This window comes from Metopolophium dirhodum, chromosome 1 (assembly GCF_019925205.1).
Source record: "Metopolophium dirhodum isolate CAU chromosome 1, ASM1992520v1, whole genome shotgun sequence".
NCBI classification, from domain to species: Eukaryota; Metazoa; Arthropoda; class Insecta; order Hemiptera; family Aphididae; genus Metopolophium; species Metopolophium dirhodum.
In genome coordinates, this window is record NC_083560.1 from 44,585,597 (window position 1) to 44,590,339 (window position 4,743).

Below are 4,743 nucleotides of genomic sequence, written 5' to 3' on the forward strand. Positions count from 1 at the left end.
ACTATGGTCGATGTCATCATAACACATAAGCAACTACATTTATTTATGATATTATAAACTACCTACCATAATTATAATAACAATATAATATATAATGAATAATGAATACATATTATACTTCTTAATATATGCTAGGCTGCGTCTCTCGTTCATTATCATTATTATTCATAATTTTTATAATTGAATTCAACTTAAATACATAGATTCCAGTGACCAATTGAGCCAAAAGAAATATGTCTAATCTGCTCAGTTATGCAACTGTATATTAGGTAATAAGGTGTTGAGTAGGTAATTATAATGGATGTTTTAAACTTGAATTCAATAATATTATATCAATGTATACGAAAAACAAAATAAAAGCGAAGACAGTCAGTCAGCACTCGGTCTTTATTACAAAATACTATATTATAATAATATGATAAATTTATATTGATGTACCTTATTTATTTCACTTATAATAATACAGTTGGTTGAATTAATTTTTGTAAAAAACATTTCATTAAAAATATATATAGTGTTTAAAAAAATAAGTTCATATAATAATATATAAAAATAATAATAATTTTAAATTACAAAAACTAACTAACATTGTTATTTTATTTTAAAATATCTGATTTTGTCCAAACTTGAACTTAAAATGTCCATAAAAAATACTGTGTTTTTATATTTTTTAGAACTATGCTTAACTAATATACTACTTTAGCAATTTTGGTTCTAGTATGAACTAGGTAATTATTAGGAACATTTTATTAAATTTTCAAATTGTAGCTATAAAAATTGAAGATTTTACAATGTTTTTACTTGGCTGTTAGCACACCTATACAACTGTTTAGAACTTTAAACAACGAGTCAATATATATAATTGCAATAATAATAAATCAACTCTGATTTTTAGAAAATATACATGGGCTATTCTAAATATTAATTATTTTATACTATTTATTATGTCCAATATTAATATATTATAATATACCCTTATATTCATATTTAGAACATATCACACATATAATAATCTAATAGCATTCATTGTTGCTCAAACGTTTAGTTTTCAGCTTCAACATTTCAATTTTTGACTTTTCACGGTACCTAATTGTTATAAATTACTGCAATAAGGCGATTTTATTGGAATTTTAGTACCTACCTTTTAGTATAAGTTGTTAACATTATTACTTTGTTATTATACTAATTTTACAATCTTAAATGTCTGTTGGTACCTAGTCAAAAATTATCTCTCTCTTCATTAATGTTTATGATATATAATGTACACTGTTACAAGTGTCAATTAGTAATATTTTTAAGATGATATAACAATGTTAGTATTAACTATGAATCCAAAACAATACTTTATATTTGTACTTCTTAACAAATAAAAATTGCGTTTCGATAATGTTGATGTAATAAATAATAATAATAATTTAAATTTACCTACACGTTTCAATATATTAGAAAACTACACTTAAGTATTAGTGATTCTGAATATTTTATATTGTTTTCAAAAAAATTATGTTTACCTAAATGCCACATATTATATTTGAAATAGGAATATTTTGTTTCAACAAATTATTTAATCTCAAGTAGGTAGGTATCATACTAACATGTATGGTATGTTATATAAAAGTACAATTTTATTAACGTATGTGTTGATGATGTAAAAAAATTAATATAATTTTAATTTACATGGCTGGCGATTGGGGCTAAGCCCCTCCGAGTTAGTGACCGCTGGATAAATTCATACCCCCCCCCCCTCCTTAAACCTAAATACGACACTGGCTCTGTCCATTGTAAAAGAATAGGCGATATTATTGTGGGGCTCAGGCTCTGGCAGTCTGACTCGTCCTTATATCATATACAAAGGATGAAGCCGTGCCCTTATATTTAAAGCACATAATATTATTATAAGCGATGAGTCGCGCTGGTTGAGGTGTGCTATCTGCGCAAGCGTATGCATACTCGTCGCATGTTTATGCTAATAAATGATTTTCTCTCTGGGACACGTCAACTGATAATGAGTGATAATGATAAATATGTAACGAGTATACTTGCGAATGTTAAGATAAGGCATCTCAACATTCTCAACCAGCGAATAATAATATTATGCTCGTTGCTAATATCAAATATGTGCTTCAAATTCCTTGCAAAGGCGAGATTGGCTATGGCATGACACAATAGATCTATTTTGTCATGGTGGGCTTTGGCTCTATTCATTGTGTATTATGACCTAAGGGCTCGCCAGAAAGTCGTAACGGGCGTTGTGTCAACTAATAATTAATTCAATTTCTATTAAAAAAAATTATTGTAACCGTCATCGATCATGCCATATAAATGTTATAGACTTGTTGACTGTTGTGTGTTGAAATTCCAAACTACAGAAAACCTAAACATTAACAGTATAATATTATTTTTCAATAAAATTACTATCGATTGGATGTGACAATCGTTATCGATTGTGTGTCACCTATCGATGTTTGTTATAAAAGAGAATCACTGGCTATAAAAAAAAAACCGGCCAAGTGCGAATGTATTAATTGTTGTTATAGCGGCAACAGAAATAATTTTAATCTGTGAAAATTTTAACTTTCAAAATTTCATGTGATACAGCCTGGTGACGGACGGACGGACAGCGGTGCCTCAGTGATAGGGTTCCGCTATATCGTACGGAACCCTAAAAAGTAGCATTTTAGCTTAACTTATTTCATGGTACAGAAATACGATAGATCCGGCGTCACAGGGTTACTATTAGCATTGAGCATAGCGATTATTAATTATTCATTATTATGATAAAAATTATTTATCGGCGTTCCATGTTATTATTTTTCAATAAGCCCGTAAACCCGCTTCTCGTCGGTCACCACTGCGACGGTTGGCACCATGGCGAATTAAATTAATTAAATAATTTTCATGGTTGGCACTACCGACCGCGACATCGCACCATAGGGCATAGATTATAGCTATATATTATGATCGAACGGCGTCCTTTTCGACGCGGATTGCCGGCATCAGCTGTCGGGCGGCGGCGGCGGCCGGCTAGCCGGGACACCGGGCACAGAACAAAGGAACAAACGCCGTCCAATACATTTCCATTTTCGAGGCGTTGGCTGTCGGGCGTCGGCCATCTTTGCTCTTGTGACGTTTTACACATCGTTGGCGTTTGCTTTCCGCTTTTTTCAACCATGTCATTCGGTTCGGACCAGGGTAGTTGTATTACGACTACCCTGGTCTGGAATATGGATTGCCGAACATTTTAGATCGTGCGTGGGGTCGAACGCCGTTGAGAAAGTCAAAATCACGTGAGTTCCGTTTTTTTTTTATATATCCGTGACGCACTCGACGACACTGATAGATTTTAGTGTTTTGTCACGATTTGTAATTTATTATGTCTTCTTGTTGTTCACCTAAACTATTTAATGACTGCCACTAATAACGTGTTTATTATTTGCTTACAGTGGTCCTGTGCATCAATATGGGCGGAAGAAAAAAAATGGCAGCCATACTAGCAGTAACACACTCAAATCTCAAAACTCAATATCAAAAATAATTCGTTGTTTTCACCTTCTACTGTGGTCATGGTAATATTATAATCCTAAACAAATCCATTTTCGTGTGCGTACTTCAGAAATATAATTACCCCCGATCCTGTAGCATCCGTACTCCGAGATCAACCTTTTTTATATACGTATTCCATGCAGCCCAGATGTTCAATTGCCATAGCCTTGGCACGAGTGTTTCTATCCGATGGAAAAACTAGCTGTGGGATAGAAGTTTGTGTGCCAAGGCTAGGGCATTTGGACTGCTTGGGATACGTGTGTAAAAACGTCTGGTCTTGTCGTTAATATTACATCAAAGGTGCCACTAGTTCGGAACGATTAGATTATCTGAAATATGTACACGGAGACAGGAGCCGTTATTGAGATAAAATTATTACCTGACTTTACCAATCAATAAATAATCATGTTGTTTTCTCTTGCTTTATAAAAATAAATTGCCATAGTTTAAAGATATTACAGATTATATAAATATAACAACATTTTTTTTATGAAAAATATAACTTGCAGTTATTCTTTGGATATTTGTAACATTTTAACAAACTTTGTAATTAAATAAATTTTGTGTTCATAATAATTTTGTCTTGTGTTTTTATTTATTACTTTATACTTCTACTAGAATGTAACCTTGTTAGTCGTCAACTGAATAACAGTTACTTTAATTTTATTGATAAATGTTTAATATATTTAAGATAAGAACATCTATGTTTGTATGAGGTTATTTTTATACAACATAATATAGGCACAGTTTAATTAGGTAAGGTACTTGCATTTTTAACTAGAAAAAATGTATATTTTATAAAATTGGTTGTAAATATTTGACTATACGTCAATTTTGTGGGCTGTAAGAAATTATAGAAAATAAGTAAAAGCACACTGATCGACTACCTCCCATAATTATTTACAGTGTAACAGATTTTAAAGAAGAGTAAGTACTATTAGTCTACTGTTTGTATATTACTCTATAGTCAATAATCTATAAAAAAAATTCCATATATATGGATAAAATTAAAAATATATATAACATTTAAAAATGTAATAGATTTATATTTATTAAAATAATTAAATAGAAATAAATAATATTAAGTGGATTGATATATTTATTTTAGTTTTTAACACTTTTCTTAAGTTTGGTTTCACGTCTGTCTGTGATCAAATCTTGCGCGCTCGATTTGAGGCACTTTTTGAAGATGAAAAATTC

The 4,743-nt window shown here is 30.9% G+C and overlaps 1 long non-coding RNA gene across 1 annotated transcript; it reads left to right on the forward strand.

Annotated features, from left to right (window-relative positions):
• The first annotated feature begins 2,648 nt into the window (after window positions 1-2,648).
• On the forward strand, window positions 2,649-4,030 carry LOC132935055 (uncharacterized). The gene is made up of 2 exons (XR_009663144.1): window positions 2,649-3,287; window positions 3,444-4,030. It is a non-coding gene; the product is annotated as an uncharacterized LOC132935055 (long non-coding RNA).
• The last annotated feature ends 713 nt before the right edge of the window (window positions 4,031-4,743 follow it).